The 19,921-nt window shown below is 35.2% G+C and overlaps 1 long non-coding RNA gene across 2 annotated transcripts in view; it reads left to right on the forward strand.

Moving 5' to 3' along the window:
* LOC117657134 (uncharacterized) overlaps positions 1-17,608 on the forward strand; it is a 57,379-nt gene extending 39,771 nt beyond the window's left edge. The window contains exons 3-6 of one of the 2 annotated variants that reach the window (XR_009621578.2): positions 84-186; positions 9,517-9,714; positions 12,409-12,619; positions 17,548-17,608. This is a non-coding gene — a long non-coding RNA (uncharacterized LOC117657134). Of the gene's footprint in view, positions 1-83; positions 187-9,516; positions 9,715-11,033; positions 11,365-12,408; positions 12,620-17,547 lie in introns of those variants that run through there. The other variant, XR_004589076.3, reaches the window with a different exon arrangement.
* The last annotated feature ends 2,313 nt before the right edge of the window (positions 17,609-19,921 follow it).

The following is a 19,921-nucleotide window of genomic DNA, read 5'->3' on the forward strand; positions in this document are numbered from 1 at the left end:
TAATATTACAAGCAATTTTTTTTAGCTTTTTCATCCAGTATAACATTGAAAAAGCAAATTTAATCTCCTTTTTTGTTTGATAGATAATTCCTGTGAAAACAGCATGTACTTTAGAGATGCCTCTTCATAAAAAAAAGCCATCTAAATTATAGAAGAATATATTTGAGATTGAAGCATCCTCAGCCTGTAAGTAAACATCTCAGGAAGCTACAGTAATTTAAGCAGGATTTGTAAAGGAGAGTTCATAATAAGAAAAAGATTTGTCTATAGAAATGCATTATAAGGAGAGGCAAAATATAGCATCCAGGTAACTGATCAAAAGCAAAGCCAAAGAACATGTTTCCTTAATTATCTGGGAAGAGAGGAAAAAGAAAATGACTTCAGATTAACATCCTTTTAGACAAAGAGGCATCTTTAACTTTCTAATTGCACCAAACTGCCTCCTTGGGATCCATAGGTCTCGAGATACCAGAGTCTCTTACATTGGAATTGCATTTTCAACAAAATATTCAGAGAAGGAGGGGCAGTCAGTGCTTTTATGTTAGATACCAATTGGTGGTTTGGGAAGAAAGGAAAATTAGACTTGGCTTGGGGGTCTTTGGTGCTCTCTGATCGTGGTGGTTTTCTTGCAGACATTTTATTACCAAACTAGGTAACATAATCAGTGCACTGCAAGAAAACCACCAAGCTCAGAGAATACCAAGGGCCCCACAGTTCAACCCTGAGCTACAAATATTCTCTTCTCTTGAGACTTGCCTTTCTCACAGCTAGTTCTTGCAGGGACAGCTAATGGTTAGAAAAAAAAAATCAGCCTGCCTTCCCTCAGCCCTCTGAAATCCTGAAAATTGCATTTTTGTCACTTTGGAAGGAATCCTGCCTTACTTTAGAATATCTAAATACATATAGGTAATATCTATGATACATATAGGTAATATTGAGATTCTTTTTATATGCCTCAACATTTGCACTGTTAAAGTCAGTGTTTTCCTCCATATTTTGGAAGATAGCTTGCTGAAATAGATCAGTAAAATGCATTAATGATAATGCAAAATAGCATTTTAGAAGCAATTGCAGGTAAATACTGATTTTCCTAATACATGCTTTTCTCTCTCAATAAAGACATTTGATGAAATGTAACACATTTCAACTTTTATGAATTATTAACTCAGTAAGAAGCAAGTTCCATTTCAATTACCAAAACACATGTTATTGACAAGCCAAAGAAAGCATTTTTCTATATTTTTTATTTTATTACTAAACTTGTGTTTTTAACAATAAAGATCTATTATTATTTTAATAACTCTAAGGATTAATTACTAAGGATGATATTTTTAAAAAATAAACACAATAACATTTGTTGCGAAGTTTTTGTTAATGTATTTCTATTTATTTTTAAATGGAATAATAAATAGAATAGTAACTTTTTAACAGATTGTTCTGCTGGGAAGGACAATCAGTTAATGCTGATTTGATAATTTTTTAAATTTTCTCAACCATAATTTTTAAAACGCTAGTTTCACATCAGTTAGTAAATGCAATAAAATTGTCTACATAAAAATTAATTTACATTTTTATGACTCTCTGATATATGAATTTTTAATATTTTTCTTAGTATATTCACTTTCTACATGTAATTTTCCCTTTCTTTTGTACATGCATTTCTCCAAAAATTTGTATCATCTGTGTTTGAGTTGCAGATGAAGATTGCCACTCATTATATAGATTCAAAAGATTTCAACTGGATATTTTTACATAAAATTAGTAGAAAATCTACACAGGGCGTAAGGTACAAAATGTCATAACTAGCATTTGGAGGGGATTATAAAGAAAGAAAAACAGTATATTGATAACTCTCATTCCTTTGGATATTAAATGAAAATCTTGGAAACGTTTACTTGCCTAACAAATTTTATGTTAGTGCTAAGTGTTAATGTTTAATCTTCAGTTTTCATTCCAAGAATTTCATAGCGGCTTTATTAGTAACCTAGACAGGAAGAACATGGATCAGCTTTTGCTCACTGAGAAAATGGCATGATGCATTCTAGAAAAAGCTATGACCATACATTGATTTGATAGAGACCAACAACCTGTGTGGGAGAACATATTTTTCCATTTCTGCTAGATTCAAATAGTAAAGTAAGCTCATGCTTTGTGGTCAATCAAACAATCAATCAGAATAGAGCTGGAAGGGACCTTGGAGGTCTTCTAGTCCAACCCCCTACTCAAGCAGGAGACCCTTTACACTTTCTCTTCTTAAAAATCTCCAGTAATGAAGCACCCACAACTTCTGACAGCAAGCTGTTCCACTGGTTAATTGTCCTCACTATTTTTTTTGTTTCAAGTTTTTTTAAATTTTATTTTACATATACATATCAATGCGTGAACAGTATGGCACCTGGGTGTCATACATTCTAATACAAATAAAACTAGTAAAATTAATGATAGTTATTACATTCAACCAACATATATTTCATAGACATATAATAATATACATTTATATTAAGTTGTAGTTTATCATTATTTAATTATTCCATGTTTTAATATATTGCTCTAATGCCACTCACCATATTATTTAACATAATAATACCGACATTCAATTTCTAAGCTTCCCTCATGTTATTGCTTTTATTTTATTATGTAAAAATGTATACACTAATATTCCCCTTTTCCTCTTATTTCTATCTCTATCCTAACTTTTAATCATGTCACCCTTTTATTAAAAGACGTTTTCTTTCTATCCAACATCTCTCACCCACTTTGGTGCTTTGAATCCTGTTCATTTTTAACTTACCTCCCATATTTCACTCTTTACATCTATTTGTATTAAGATACAATCATTCATTATTTCATTAGTTAATGTTTCAATTCATAATTCTAATACCAATCCCAATATTATTTAGAGATACAAAATTATTCTAATCATATTCTTTACAATCATCAAATCTATATAATTCTGATAGTAATACACATGTTTATGTTAAAGTGTGTTCTTTCATTATTTAATTGGTCAATGTTTCAATATATTATTTCAATGCCAATCACAATATTATTAAAAAATACTTCATAATACCATCATTCAATCTCTAGTTTTCTCATTTTATTGTTACTTTTATTCCATTATATAAAGGTATGTTTATACAAATGTTTTTCCTTTTTCTTATTTCTACCTAACTTCTAATCATGCCACCATTCTAAAAATGAAGGAAAAGAAAGAGAAAAAGAAAAGCAAATCATGACATTAAAAAAAAAGAAACCTTTTCCTTTCTATCCATTGTCTTCAGTACTTTAGTTGCTATCCTTTTTTTTTTTTTTTTTTTTGACTTGCCTCCCATATTCCTCTCTTGGATCTTTAGTTCTGTCTGCATCTACTTCTTGGCTAGTCAATCTAGGTATTTCTCCAATCTCTACCGTCTTCCACTGCCTAGCTTCCAAAGTATCTGCCAAACCCCTATCTCCCATTCAAAAGTATCTTCCTGTATCTTCAATTCTCTTTTCAACTTTCTTAAAATATTTTTTCCCTGGTTTAATTCATCAATCACTGTTATTTTTATTATCTCCATCTTTTCCTCTTCTTTTGTTCACTGGTTCTTTGGTTCTATCTTTTCCTCCATTCCTTCTGTTAGCTCCTCCCTTTTCTGAGCATCTAGATCTTTACTCATCATCCCTCATATAGTATTTTCCATTTTTCCCATAGTCTCCTTAAATCCTTTCTCCATGATGTCCTTTGTGCTTTAGAAAATCAATGCCATCTTCTTCAAAGTTCCACTCATTTCTTCTTTATGAAGCATCTTATTTTGTTTTTAAAAATTCCACTTTTGTCCAGTAGTCCAAGAATCATTTCTTCAGACCTAAAATTGCCCTTCAAGAAGTACACTGATCACAGTTCTTTGTATCTCATAAGAAATCAATCAGTTCTGTTTAAATAGTTCCAGAAGTTATCAAAAGCCTCTTTACGTCCCCTTTAAGATTCAATCTTCTAGCATAACATTCAGGGGTCACTTTAATTAAATAACTTCCTTGTTCTCATATTTGAGTCTCCAGTAGTCGTGGGGTAGTTAGATATAACCCAGTAAATATTTTCACAATCTTTCATATAAGTATTCCCAGACTTGTATATTTGCAGGTGGCACTCTCAACTTAAATTTCAATGTTGCCACTAGTCAGTCTAATCTTACTTATTTTGATCGTAATTTTAATTGTAATTCAACTATAGAAGCAGGATAAGTTTTTTAAGTAAATAATTCTAGCGTTTTAAAATGCCTTCCCAATACCACATCTTCCTAGTTTAAGTATCCAATCTTCTGTATTTTTAGAAATTTATTGCTTTTCTCTCTTTAGGTCTTTTCCTTCTGGTCTGGTATTTTTCTCAGAATGCTTAATCGCTGCTTTAACAAACAATTCTGAGCAAATGGTTCTAAATTGTTTCTTGGGGTTAGGTTTTAAGTAAAAAGGAATCCTCTCCCCCAGTTCCAGTCACTGTTCACCTACGTCGCTCCAGCACCAGTCATAGTTGTTCCCCGGTTGTCCCAGCTTTGTGGCAGCCATCTTTTGGCTGCCTCTTCTCCTTGCCATGGCTGAGAGGAAAAAAGAACCTAAGTCAGACAGGAGAGTTGTGACTCTCCGCGACCTCACAGGGCACCCTTCTTTGCTTCACTGTCCCTACAGGGCAGCTTTGGCTCCTTTCGGAGCTCACCAACAGGGAGAACTCAGCACGGGAATGTGGATGTCCAATCTCACCACAACTGTTAAGAAGTTTTTGCTTAATTCTAGGTTGCTTCTGTCCTTGATTAGTTTCCATCCATTGTATCTTGTCCAGCCCTCTGGTGCTTTGGAAAATAAGTTGAGCCCCTCTTCTTTGTGGCAGCCCTCAAATACTGGAATACTGCTAGTCCTTTTTTCTAGCCTAGCCAAACCCAAATCCTGCAGCCATTCTTCATATGTTTTAGTCTCCAGGCCTTTAATCATGTTAGTTGCTCTTTGCACTTTTTCCAAAGTCTCAACATTTTTTTTGTAATATGGTGACTTTTTTGTAAAGTGGATGCAATATTCCAGGTGTGGTTTTACTAAGGCTTTATAAAGCGGTACTAATACTTCACATGATCTTGAGTCTATGCCTCTGTTTATATAACCAAGGATTATATTAGCTTTCTGAGTCAAACTCACTGCACAGAAGAACTTTGAAAAACATACCTCTTCTTGACTAGACAATTAGATTTTTTTTTTATTGAGCTCACTAAAAAAAACAGGCCACATAGAAGAAACAACAACTGAGAAACGAGGTTCTTAAAACTTCCAAGCTCCTTAGGTGAAAAAAAGGAACCCCTCCCCCAAAAAAGGAGGAATTTTGAAAGTGTTATGAGTTCTGTTGACTATTGTTCTCTGACTATTGTTCTCTAGATCTTCTGGTGAACTGCCTTTTATGTGGATGGTCCTAACTGTAAGCAAGGTGCTGAATCTACAGAGTTTCTTTTTTAATTCATTTGTGAATGACAGAGTCTCCATGCAAAATAATCATAGTAGGATTCTCCCATTAATTGGGAGGGGAGTGTTAATTTCACTGTATTCTCTTAGAAAACTAAGTCCAGCTTTCTGTATATAAAGTGTAGCTTTCTGTGTTTCAGGGTTAATTGTACTGCAGTGATAAGAACATTCAGATTGTTATCCCATACATGCATCTTCATTTTTCCTAAAGAAAACTTGTCAGCAAGACAAGCTGTATGTAAACAGGAAGATAAAAGTAACTGACAAATAATTAATGTTTTTAATGGAAAAATCCGGTTATAACTATCTCCTGATAAAAACAGTTTGCCAGATCAATAACAACAGATCGGGCATTTAACTAATGCCTGAAATGAAGACAGATGTTTACAAAGAAAGTGTTATCTGTGATATATTAGAGTTTCTTGTTCCTAAAATTCTGCTTCTAGGTTTGGCAGCTTCCCTGACTTGATTCCAAAGTATTTCTAAACCTTTGTTTTTTCTTTTTAAAATGAAGTCTGTGTTTATACCACCAACCATGAACATTATGGCAATAACTCAGCAGAGGATTCTACAACCTTCGGAAGGATTTTTCTTTTTTTTTAAGAATGAATGTTTGAAATCAAAAGTCAGCTTTTAATTATTACTGAAATGTTCTGGGAACCATGTAATTCTGTCCCTGATAATCAGGCCTCACTTCATTTAAAAAAAAAACCATGAGTACTCTCGCTTATATTCCTGTATACAGTGAAAATGCCTATGAGGAATGGAAACACAGGAATTTATAACTAATTACTCTCAACATTACTGGCTGTAATCTCTAGTTTTAGACATTAGCTTTTCCAGTTCTATTTGAAGATGCCAAGAATTGACCTGGAAACCAACTTACAAAGTATGCTGCTGAGGTGGGACAGGGTAAAACAGTACATGAATCTATTTTTAATGTGATCTATATTTGTTTTCACCGTGTCCACACCCCCTTGTCTGTACAATTTTATGAGTGTTCTTGACATTTTTTTTTCATAGTTCACATGCAAGCCATTAAAAGGTTGGGTTTCTATGGAAACATATATTATCAAAAGTTGGTTTAAAAAAAGGTGAATGTGAATGAAATCACTAAGTATTAAAGTTGAGATAACTGAAGAATAATGCATCATAGCTACATAGGGAGCTATTATACAATATCAACATTCTCTGTGGCTCTCTGTGCTTCTACCATGAATTTTTCCAGTTTATCTGAAAGTGCTGGGAATTGAACCAGAGACCTTTTATAGGCAAAGAGAAATTAAACTGGTGAACATTTTTAAAGTATATGGAGGAATTTGGAACAATTGCAGCATCTATTCTATTCTATTCTATTCTATTCTATTCTATTCTATTCTATTCTATTCTATTCTATTCTATTCCATTCCATTCCATTCCATTCCATTCCATGAGTAAAAGGACTTCCAAGAATGTTAATTATGTGATTGGGACTTTTTGTAAGTGCATATTTGGCAAAAGGGATTAACAACCATACCAAAGGAGCTCCACTACAATGTTGTTTTCATCTTTGTGAGTTATATTTCAATTATGTATAAGACATTTCAAGTCTCAAAATTAAAGCATTAAGGTCCTTGTTGTTCCCTCACGTTTATGAGCTGTGTGTAGCTAGGCAAACTCTGATACTTAATATGCTTCTCTTATTCTTTATGAGTTGAATTGCATTATGACCTTGGGCATTGGCTTTTGTTAAATATTATCAAATGGTAGTGATTATAACCCCTGTATGATGTCCAATCACTTTTGGGAGATGTTTAAATTGTTTAAATAAATAAATAAGCAAACACTACTTCGTACAACCTTGGATTCAAACAACTGAGTTAACTATTCAGAAATCCATTGAACTAATACTCCGTGTGGAAAGAATCAATCTGTTGAAATACAGGTGTTAAAGACTGAGTTGTGTTTGTTTATTAGTAAAGCTGTAATAATTCTAGGCATCTGATGACATATACATTGACATATATATTAAAAATACATCATTTATTTCCCATATAAATGTTGCTAGCAGTCATATTTCCACTATTCACTATACTTCAGATTTGTGCTTTAAAGCAGCAATATGTGACTTAGATTAATCTTTCAGGTGATTCTCCTGTGTGTTGAAATCATTCTTCTTTAACACAAATTGCTGACAAACAAAGCCGTGTGTTGGTTCCTTTGACAGAAGGATGCAAGCATTACCAAATGGAACAAACTACAGAATTTCTTAGAGTTCATTGCATAGCCGCTTTTATCAAGATGGCTGGTTTGATTTTATCCATTAATTGTTATTTTTTTTTCCTCCACAAATAAAGAAGAACCTGGTTCATTTACTAAGTCAAGGAAGTGCTCCCAATCTAATTACAAGAGCAAATGTTATAGAAGTCTACTTAAATTCAGAAAAACATTTCCATCAAAAACAAAATGATTATAAATTTGATATAATAGTTTATTTTTCAAAATGTAATCTTGCCAGTTAAAAATATGCACATTTAAAAACTAAGTATCAGCGATGTGACTGAGTGCTGAATAATTTTTTGAGGGCATGCTGTCATTTATATTATTTCTGTTTGCTTTTTCCTTGCCTCTGGAGGCATTTTCTCCTTTCCATATAAATGATAACTGGAACAAACTAATTGAAAATACAGTAGATAAAAATTGCCTTTTTCTTTCCTGGAGTTTCTATCACTCAGGAGTAGACAGTTGGGTATCTATTACTTCAGTAGGCTTTACTCAAGGCCTGCTTTTATGCTAAGGTGCTTAATCTATTTAATAAAATACTTGAATTAAACTAGTCTTCTATACTAACATACTTAGGGTAAAAGAGTGCTTTATAAGATTTCTTGACAAGCTTGTACTTAGGTTTCAAATTACAGGTAGGCCTTGACTTACAACCGTTCGTTTAATGAACATTTGAAGTTATAACGGTACTGGAAAAAGTGTCTTAAGACCGTTTTTCACAATTTATTTATTTATTTATTTATTTATTTATTTATTTATTTATTTATTTTTAATTTGATTTATATGCCGCCCTTCACCGGAGACTCAGGGCGGCTTACAATGCATTAAGCAATAGCCTTCATACTTTTGTATATTTATACAAAGTCAGCTTATTGCCCCCACAAACTGGGTCCTCAATTTACCCACCTTAGAAAGGATGGAAGGCTGAGTCAACCTTGAGCCTTGGAGAGATTCGAACCAGCAGTAATTGCAGGCAGCTGTGTTAATAACAGGGTGCTTAGACCACTGTGCTATCAAGGCTCTTTTTATTATTTATTATTTATTTATTTGGTTCGATTTATATGCTGCCCTTTTCTGGAGACTCAGGGCAGCTTACAATGCGTTAAGCAATAGCCTTCATACTTTTGTATATACCTGCTTAGTAGGGCTTTTTGGGGCCCCCCTAAGCGGTGTTCTATTTTATACAAAGTCAGCTTATTGCCCCCACAAACCGGGTCCTCATTTTACCTACCTTGAAAGGATGGAAGGCTGAGTCAACCTTGAGCCTGGTGAGATTTGAAATTGCAATAAGTGCAGGCAGCTGGTATTACTTAACAGTGCTTTAGTCTGCTACGCCACCAAGGCTCCTTATGATCATTGAAGCATCCCTGTGGTCACATGATCAAAATTCAGATGGTTGCCAACTGAGTTGTATTTATGGCAGTTGTAGTGCCCAGGGTCATGTGATCACCTTTTACAACCTTCTGACAGGCGAAGTCAATGCGGAAGCCAGATTCACTTAACAACTATGTTATTAACTTAACAACTGCTATGATTCACTTAACAACTGTGGCAAGAAAAGTCATAAAATGGGGGCAAAACTCACATAACAAATGTCTTGCTAAGCAACAGAAATTTTGGACTCAGTTGTGTCAAGGGTGAGGGAAATCAGGAGATCCAGCCAGTTCAAATGAGTATGAAGATTTATGACAAGCTTAAGCTCTCTATAAGAATCTGAACAATTTTTTATATTTTATCTTTCTTCCTATCCCTATCATACTCTCATTTTCGTAGCATCTGAGACCTTCTTGGATGAGAAGCGAAACATCTTCAAAGAAAAACAAGAAAGTCCAGTTGCCTCTTGAAAAAACACCTTTGGGACATCCATGACCTGGATGACTGAGAATCTCTATAGGCATCTGAGACCACCTAGTTCCCTTTCCATTATGCTGTATTCCTGCTATGAACAGGGACTATCAATTTTCTTCCTAGGTAAGTGAAAAAGGTTGAATACAATTGTAAATAGGCTTTTCTGACCTCAACGGCGCTTAAAGCTGAGAAAATCTGAAGAGCATTGTGCTGCTTGGCCATCGACATTTGGCATTTCTCTGCCATTTATCTTTCTTTTGCTTTCTCTGCATGGTTCACAAAATCATAGATGTGTGTGAAGAAATTATTTAGAGTCTCTTAACCAGATCTGGACAAAGTATATAACAATCTGCAATATTTAAGCTGGTTTGGTTGAACAAAAAACACTGCTCAAATAACATTTCAGTACTAAAAGAAAACATTCCCCTGGGTTGATTTTTGAGATGCCTGTTATGATTCTGACTGAAACATATTTTAATTGCGGTAATGGAATTCCCTCTAACCTCTGTTTATTTTGGAAGAAAGGCACTGGACTGTACATGATGACTCCAGACACAGAATTGGGGACATGCAGTTCACAAAGCATTCCACCTCTACACATTTCCATTGTAATAAAAGATTGATTTTTAAACGATAGGGTTTGATTTCAACATTTGAATTTGGATGAACCCAAATGTACTGTGGTTAAAACAAAACAAAACAACCAAACACACTGAAATCAGGCTTCCTCCTGCTAGGTTATCATTAAATAGAAATAAAGGCTTGGGATTTAATTTTTATGTCTTTAATCCCCCCCCACTCCAAAGCGAAAGCTCACATCCAATCAATAGAAAGGATGTCAGAGCTGTCTCTTTAAGATTACATCTGGAAAATTAATCCCTTCAGAGGAGAGTGATGACACTTCCAATCTTTAGAGCACAAACTTTCACCTAAATGTGATATTTGGACAGAAATACTTATGCAAGAGTCACTATCCGCTCAGAAACCAAGCATGCAGCTAAAAATAGTGCCATGTCCTTGCTACCAAAGCTAGTGACCCAGGGCAAATCTGTTCCAAAGATTCCTGTTTATCAGAGCAGAAAGAGAACCAGTAGTGGCTCCGAGCTACCACTGATGAATTTAATCAAGTTGATTTATACTACGGCGGAAGTAGAGCACTGCTACAAAGCTGAGCACAAATACAGGATTAAAATCCCATCTTCATTTTAGCATATTTTATCTAGGGTCCTGCACCTAGAGCAGAGTTTTGAAATAGCCTCTGCTTATTTATAACTGAAATCAGCCAAAAACAGCATCCCCAATAATGTAAGTATTAATCCTTGCCAATATTCTGGGTCTGTATTTATTAGATTGATATCCTACCTCCCCTTAGGAGCTCAAGGTAGCTTACATGGGAATCTCTATTCATTTTACCCCCCCACAAAAATAATTTTGTGGAATAGGCTGAGCTGAGAAAGTATCACTGCTGCATCGTGACCCAATCAACTTCGATGATTGAAGCTGGGACTGAACCTAGTCCTCAAGGATGCACCATTCTACAATAACTAGACAAACACCTGCAATTCTTTCTTTTGCACAAGGTTCTCAAACTTCAGGCATTTTTGTGCAAGCCTGCCTGGCATATTTTCCCTTGCATTCTGAGCTAAGAAACATTTTGAAATGGATGTTAACAGTATCTATTTATTTCTCACCTGTTTCTGCGATGGACCATTCAGTTCTGACATTTTGAGCTTAATAGATCACAGGATTTCAAAATAAAAGAAATCCAGGGTAGCATTCTCCAACATCCCTTCTTTCAGTATGCAATAACACTGGATTTCTGACTGTTACTTTCACATGCTATATTGGTTGCTGGATGAATGATTAGCCTTATGTAGTTGGAAAGGCTACCAGGGATGGTTACCAAAAAAAAAAAAAATCATTTCTGTGATCATAGAGACCAATCTGTATGCATAGAGATGTCATTTGATTCAATCTTCCACTAAACCGTAACATGAAGAGCAATGATCTCTCTGCAGAAATTATCACCCTGAAAGGCAGCACATCAAGATAGAGGCTACTACACAGCCCTTTCCCCCCAAATGCTACTTTTAAAGTTCTATTTTCTTTTGATCTGTACAGATACCATTCCAAGAAGTTATTGATTGCCATGCATAGATTATACCTGGCATTGTGTGGCAACCTGGCAACTACTTCCAGTAATGACGAGAAAATACAATGTGAATTCCAGTTTGCTTCTTCTTTAGCTCTTGGTGTGTCTTGCAGTTACAGCTTGTGTGTGTGTGTGTGTGTGTGTGTGTAAAATTGTAATAAGGAATTGATTTTATTTATCGATTTCCTTGATCTGGAATTCTGACAGCAAAAATGGGCCTGGGGATCAACCATGGGAGAAGCAATGCAGAAATAGCTCCTGCAGCTCAGTGTGGCATTTTTGCAACTCCAGCATTCACTTGTGGCAAATGGGATCTGACTTGACTTGAGGCTATTATGCCTTGCTTTTTGTTCATCATATTTTCCAAGATAATGCAATAAACTGTCAGGCCCATCCATTCTGTTCGGCTTCTGTATAGCCTACAGTGCAATAGTCAGGGGAGATCACGTTGGACTCAGATTTTGATTCAAATAGAAACTGTCACACAATCAGTTCCGAGGACTAAATAGAAAAGTAAGTAAAACAATCCAGTGATTATGGATGGGGACATTTTGCAGACTTGGGTCGGGAAATTTTCTTAATTCTCTTTCTAATATCTTCAATATATCTATGAGCTTAGATGAGAAATGGTTTAAGAGGAACTTAGAGAACCATTCCTCCCACAGGTACTCTTCTCTGAGGAAATCTCCCCATGAAAAGCTCCTCATCAGTGCTCAGTTCCATCCCCTAGGGTCCCACATGTGCCACTGGGACTTTGAGCTTAAACTACAACTCTATTTTGAAATGACATCACCCTACAACCCATGCCTACTCCTTGTACAAGACTATGAGAAGGCTATGAATGGGTGGAATGGAGAGCAAATCAAGAGACAAAAGGTGAGTCAGTTGACAGCTCATGCCAGGTAAAGATTAGTCTGGGAAGAAACATTCCAAATCATTCAAAGAATCTCCACCTTAACCAATAAATTAGTGTTTCACAACTTGAAGATGCTGTCTGGGGAATTCTGAGAGTTGAAGCCCAAGCTTCTTAAAATTGTTGTGGTTGTATACTGCTATACACGTAGTCTTTGATTTACAATCTTTTGTTTAGTGGATGTGGTACTTACCAGTGGAATATAAAGTGGTATTATCAGTTCTCATAATCTTGATGTACCCTCTTTGATGCAGCCAGAGCAGTCCTGGTAGGAAGCAATTCAATTCATGGATCGTATGGATTGTTCTTCATTGTTCAATTCAAAGGTTCGTTGTTCTTTGGAAGAGGTCTGCATACAGTATCTCCAAAGCAACTTGCTTGGGTTTTATATTTAATGAACCAAATGAATGCACATCCCCTGTTGAAGCATTGACTGCATTTACTGCGAAATAAAACCAAAGAGCAGGCCTTGTTGCCATCATTCATGCTTCAATAACCTTAAGGTTTTAACTAGTATAATTTTTTCTGTATGTGACTCTAAAAACAGTTCGGAAATCCAGCTCATTAATTTTCTATATTTTCAGTTACTGCACTGACTAATGATTTGCTTCTTACCCTAAGTGCTGCATTTGGCACCTAAAACACCTTTAAGTGCACCTAAGATCTCAAGATATTTGTCTGCCCCACCTTCGAAACTTAGATGTCTTTTATTTTATAGAAAATTTTCATTCCCTATATTTATAAAATCTATATTTATTCATTCATGCATTTATTCAATTTATATTGCTGCTTGTCTCATTCATGACTCTAGGCAGCTTATAATTACAATATAAACAATATCAAAAGAAATCCAGTGAATAAAGCAACCATGCAAGCAATACAATACATTAAAACAATTCAAAATGATTAAAACCATTCAACACAGTAATTCAAAAATGGTACAGTCATTTTATGGGGTGTATGTCACTCTCTGTTCCCCAGGCCAGATAGCAAAGCCAAGTTTTCAAGCTATAAAGGAAGGGTCTTTATAAAGAGATTTATCCCACTACTTTAAAAAAAAGTTAAAGACCTTATTTTAGAGTTTCTTCAACTTTAGTTGATACATGAAACAAGGAAAAATAGGATTTATTGGGTGGATCCAACTCATTTTCTTTCATCAATTGCTTTCTATGCCCAGAAGTCCACTTCTTTCCTCAAAGTGTTGGACTATAGTTAATGGGGGGGGGCATTGTTTTACAAAACTATTTCAGTAGGATTATTTATTTCTGCCTTTTTAAAAGAAAACAATTGAAGAGATTGGTTTGACTGTTTAGATGGACACATTTTTCTTTTTTTCTTTTTCTTTCCTTTTTCTTTTTCTCCCTTTGTAATTTTGTATTAATTTTAAACAGAAAAGACCCTTGGATTCTATTGGTATGACAAGCTTACTTAGCCATCATTTATTGCAAACTTAGGCTGGAAACAACCTTCAAGCAACAAAGAAATGTTGCTGCAACATATTGATTTAAAACCAGAATTGTTTCTGTTGGGTATTTTTTTCAGAAAAGTATAGTAAAGAACATATATATTTAATAATACATATCATAACGGCGGTAAGAATGATATTTGCACAAAAGTGGAAAATCGAAAAAATCCCTACAAAAGGAGAGGTAATTAAGAAAATATTGGAATATGCAGAAATGAATAAGTTGACATTGATAATTAAAGGGAAAACAGAATCGGAGTATTAGAACATTTGGGGGAAATTTTATCAATGGATAGAGAGTGAGTATAGATAATAAACAGGATAAAGACAAGAACTTTGAGATGAATATGTTGTAGTATATTAAAATTAAATGAAAGAAGAAAAGATAAATATATATTTTAAGAAATAATGGTAAACTTTGAAGATGATAGTACAAATGTTATACCCAGATGATACATGGATTGATTTAAAAATGTACAGGAATACTAGAGGAATAATAGTAAAGTAAAAACATGAAATTGGAAATGAAGGCGTATATAAATAGAAATCAGGTCTGCTCAAACACCATCTCAGATTGAATTAAAAAAGGAAACAACAAAGGAATGGAAAAGAGGGGAGGAGTAGAGAGGGAAAGTATGGGAGTTGGGAGGTGAGAAGAAGAGAAAAGAAGAATGGGAAAAGGGGAGGAAGAAGGAAGGGGAAAGAAGAGCAGGAGAGAAGGTAAGAAGGGGAGGAAGAAGAGAGGAGAGGGGAAAGAGGAAAGGAAGTTGGAAAGGAAAGGAGAGGAGGAATGAGGAAAGAAGAAAGAACGGAGGAGAAAGAAGGGAAGGGAAAAAGGAAAGGTTGTAGTAAAACAAAAGAAGGAAATGGTAAAAGAGCAGACTCGAACAAAATAATTAATTAATTACTTAATGGAAGTTTAAGAAGAAGATGAACAAACAATGGATAAGGATGGATAAAAGATTGTACATTTAAACATGTTGATGAAAAATAAAAATAAAAAAACTTTTCAAAAAAAAAGCAACAAAGAAATGAATGTAAATAAACTTGGCTAATTTGTTGTCAGGTGTGGTCTAAATGAATTAACATGGAAGAAAAGGAGCTTATTTAACTTCAATTACATGTTCTTTTATCATTTTCCCCCTCCAATTTCCATGTCCTGCCACTGAAAACAGCTTCCATGACAAGTTTCCTGCTGGTGGGATGGGATGGGATAGTATGGGATCCGATGAACAGCATGTGATTAAGAAAGAAACCCCTTCATTGAACTGGGTTGGATTAAACCATTAAAGAAAATGTTTCAAAAAATTAAAAGGCTATTTGGTTTAAAATATAACTTTGGAGGGCTATTTCTGCCCAAATAATTGGCTTTTATGCCTGCAATGCAGTTTTCTGAACTCTACGCTTGAAGAGAAAGCACATTTTAAAAGCAGGTGGGTGGATAACTGTGGAGGAGGCAGAGTAGAAAGACAAAGAAAGTGAGAGCGAAGGAAAATGCAAAAGCTCTTGGGAATCTGTTCATGAGAAACATTTTTTGAAAGATAATATATGTTAAGTTAATATCTGTTCTAATTGCTAGGCAATAAACACCATCCACAGGCTGAATAAATGTCAGGAACAAATTTATTCTGAAAGTCAGCTGAAGACGTATCGGCGATGGTCTTATAAGAAATATACTGAAACTTTCTTTTGCTCATTTTAAGAAACAGATTGTGTGTGAAAGTCCATTGGGGTTTGTCAGGATGGGGTTGGGGGTTGTCCCCGAATCGTGAACCAGCTCACAAGCAAACACACTAGGACTGAAATAAAACTAGCAGAGGAGTCTTGTATAAAAATATACTTTACTTCAAAACGTTTAAAAAACACTATATCTTTAAAAAGGCACATTAACAACAAAGTCTTATCTTGGTTAAATGAAGCCAGGCCATCTCCTAAATTCCTCTCCACAATACCGAAACAGTCCATAAGAAAAAACTAACATGACATTAAGCAGCTTCGGTGTCGATATATCATCAAGGTGGTAGAAGGGCAGCAGCGTAAGCTTCACAGCTAAAAGTTACCTGTGAAAAACTATTCAATCAGCAAACGTGGCTTGAAGCTCCTGGGAGGGAAACTGTCCAGCTCTCCCTCCGATTGTAGCTCCAACAGCAGCAACAGTTCAGATGTTGGCTTGCGTGCTTCAACTCAGCAAAAGGCAAGCCGAAATTGGAGACTTCAAAAGGCTCCCAACTATCTCAACTCACAGTTGCAGCTAGCTCCGTGGGAGTATCTTTACACAGCTCTTCGGCTCCTTTTCTGCTGCTATCTCTGCTGCAGCCGTCAGGACTCCTTAGCTGAGTTCTCCTCCCTTCTGCAGCTCTGCTCTGGGCTCTGTGTCCAGGTGCTTCAGCACTGGCTCTGCATCTAGGCCTAAACAGCGTCTAGGCCCGAATAGCAAGCAGAAAGGTCCATGCTTATATGGGGAGTTAACCTGCAATTAACTAGGGCGGGGAAGGCTTGCAGTTAATTGCAAACAGGAGATGGCTTGATTGGATCCATACTGTTTGTGACTGATCAAGTAGTTACAGCAATTCTGAAAGCACTCGTGACAGGGTTGGACAGCCAATACATTTAAATAGAATAATGATGATAGTGATGACTATATAATTTAATTGAATTGTAATCTTAAAGATTTTTTTTATAAAATGATGTGTCATTGGTACATGACACCAGATAAATGATCAAAAATGTATATGGGAATTTCAAATATGTGTTGAAAATGTAAGCAAACTGAAAAAACAATTTTTCATCTTTGATCGGCATGTAACAAAGCTAGAATAGGTAGACTAGAATAGATTTTTTTTTTTTGGCCAAGTGTGATTGGGCACACAAGGAATTTATCTTGGTGCATATGCTCTCAGTGTACATAAAAGAAAAGACAGAAATATTGGATCAAGTATGTATTTTGATGCAGAAAGATTTTCTTGGGGACTTAATGGACAAACAAATGGAAACATCTTATGGAATTTTGCTTTTACATATGATAATGGCAGTGACATTTTTATATGCTGAAGCATAGAAGTACTTGCCTACAATGGAAGAATGAATGGTGAAGCTGGTGAAATTGATAGTTTTGATTAAAGAACAGACATTGACAGATTTTTTTTCTACTTGAAAACCATTTTTGGACTTTACTGAAATCAAAAGAAATGACATGCTGATTTTTGGGATTTGATAATTAAAATTACATGGGACTATAGAAATAATGTAGATATTAATCTTTGAATAAGAGTTTGATGTATTTTTATTCATATCTTTATCAAAGAAAGTTTGATATTTTTCTATTTGTTTTCTCTGTTTTATTCACACTTTCACTCTTTTTCTTTCCTGAGCTTTTTCTTTTTCCAAATCTTCTTTTTCTGTTTGTTTATCTTTTAACTTTGATAGTACCAATATTAATAGGTGTCTTGGGTGCAATCACAGAACAACTGGAGCATCAATTGAACACCATTGGCATTGACAAAATCAACATCAATTGCAAAAGGCAGCTTTACTTGGAACAGCTTATATCCTATGATGAAGTAACTACATCTGCCTATCTCAGGTCCTTAGGAAGGACATGATAATGTGGGCAAAATGATAAATCCAGTCTAACGTATGGCTTATTGCGTGACCAACTATATTAATAATAAGTAGTAGTAGTATCAGTTTACAACTTGCTCACATAGATGATTTATGTAGTTTCATTACATATCTCATAATTCTCTCTCTCTCTCTCTCTCTCTCTCTCTCTCTCTCTCTCTCTCTCTCTCTCTCTCTCTCTCTCTCTCTTTCTTTCTTCCACCCCTCTCCCTCTGTCTCTCCATCTCTCTCTTTTGTCATATTCTAGACCACTCTTCACCAACATGGAGCCTTCCAAGTCTATTAGGATTGTCAATACAGAAATAAAACTCCTGAGGATAGGTTGTTGAGAGTTATTCTATATACAAATATATTCCTTCTGTAACTACTTATAAATGAGGAGAGAGATATATATACCCTAAAGCTACATAATAACGAGAACATTTTAGCTGAAACAGATATATCTTCTGTGTTATATAATGAAAGCAGATGCCAACCTACCTAAATCAGGGATAAAGAACTACTCCCACCACAGCAGCTAAAGGCCTATTTTTCACTAACCTGGTAAGCCAGTGTTGGGTGATATTACTACCTTATCGGGGGAGGGGGGTATATCTGAAGGCTCATGAATGAAATAAATAGCCCCACCAAATCTTTCCTAATACATTTTAGAGGGGAAGGATCTCCTCGTTACCTCTTTTTTATGACATCAGCTTTTTAAAAAGGAAGTATTTCATCAACTGAGTGTTTTTCACGAAACTATATACAGTATGATGCACATTTACTTTCCAAATTAATTTTTAAAAACCTTATAGTATAAAACTTTGAAGCACAGAACAAATACATGAACTTAGCTTCAGTATCACAAAAATTCTGTCTTGATCCATTTTGCCAAATTGAAATTGTTATCCATTAGCAAGTTTAACTCCTTTAACTGCTAACGTAATGTCAATATGGATAATTTGTTCGTTATTTTGCTTTTTTGGAGGTAGAAGGGTTCAGTGTGTGCATGTGAGAGTTCCTGAAAGCAGGAACCTGAGCAAAGATTAGAAAAACAGGTTTCAAAACTAAACTAGAAAGGAGATTTATTTAAAGGGAATGCATTATAGGGATAGGCAAATCGCCTAGCTGCTTAGATTAATTCTGTTCAGAAGATCTGAATAAATCGGAATTCAAAGGGGCATATTCTCAACTTAAACATACTGTATCTATGGGACCACAAATACATTAATGCAAAATCATTTGGTATACAGAAGAAGCTCGTCCAAAATGATATCAAACATTTCTGAAGATTGAACTGCCATAAAAAAGAAAATAATAAAATCATCCTTTTAAAAAATGAAGGTCTTTTTTTAAAAAAACCTTTTTAAGTGTATTTTATCCATTAAGGTTTTAAGGAGCAGGTATCTGTTGTGCAGCACAAGAATCCTGATGCACAAAAACTCACCTTCACTTAACAGAAGGGCACCTACACATCACCTACACATCCCATACATCATATTGGAAAGAACTCGGCACATCTCCCACAGGCATGTACACAGCTCCCACTTTTCTTTTGAAGAGACAAATTAGAGCAGCATCAATTTCACAGAGGGAAAAAAATGGCTTAAGAGTAACCCTTTCATTTCACTGAAATTAAAAGTTATCTGAAATAGCGATGCCTTGTAAGATTTGTGAGTCAATTTCAATTTTGTTTTGGCAAATCATCAAGAATTGACCTTAAAATAATTTACAAGTATCCTTATTAGTTTTCTTTATATCAAGTGAGACATTTCTAGGCTGCATTGGAGGGCTTGCAACCAAGTTGGTGCCTATTACCATTTCTAGACTGTGGAGCTGAAGAAACATTCCAGAAGAAGGCAATGGAAATGACTGGACTGTTGCCAAAAATGTCCATGAAGTTGCTAGGAATCAAAAGCAATTCAAGATAGTACTTAGATTTACCTAGGGGAAACCTCCTTTATTATTTATTTGGGTTAAACATTGCTAAGTATTTGGGGAAAAGAATTGGTAATTATAACAGAATAATAGAATTGGAAGGGACCTTGGAGGTCTTCTAGTCCAACCCCCATTCAAGTAGGAAACGGTATACCATTTGTCCAGAAGGGTGTAGCATCTCCTGCTTGTGCAGGGGTTGGACTAGAAGACCTTCAAGGTCCCTTCCAGCTCTGTTATTCTGTTAGCTGTTAATATGAAGGGC

This window comes from Pantherophis guttatus, chromosome 2, assembly GCF_059756535.1.
Source record: "Pantherophis guttatus breed Tessera chromosome 2, ASM5975653v1, whole genome shotgun sequence".
NCBI lineage: Eukaryota > Metazoa > Chordata > Lepidosauria > Squamata > Colubridae > Pantherophis > Pantherophis guttatus.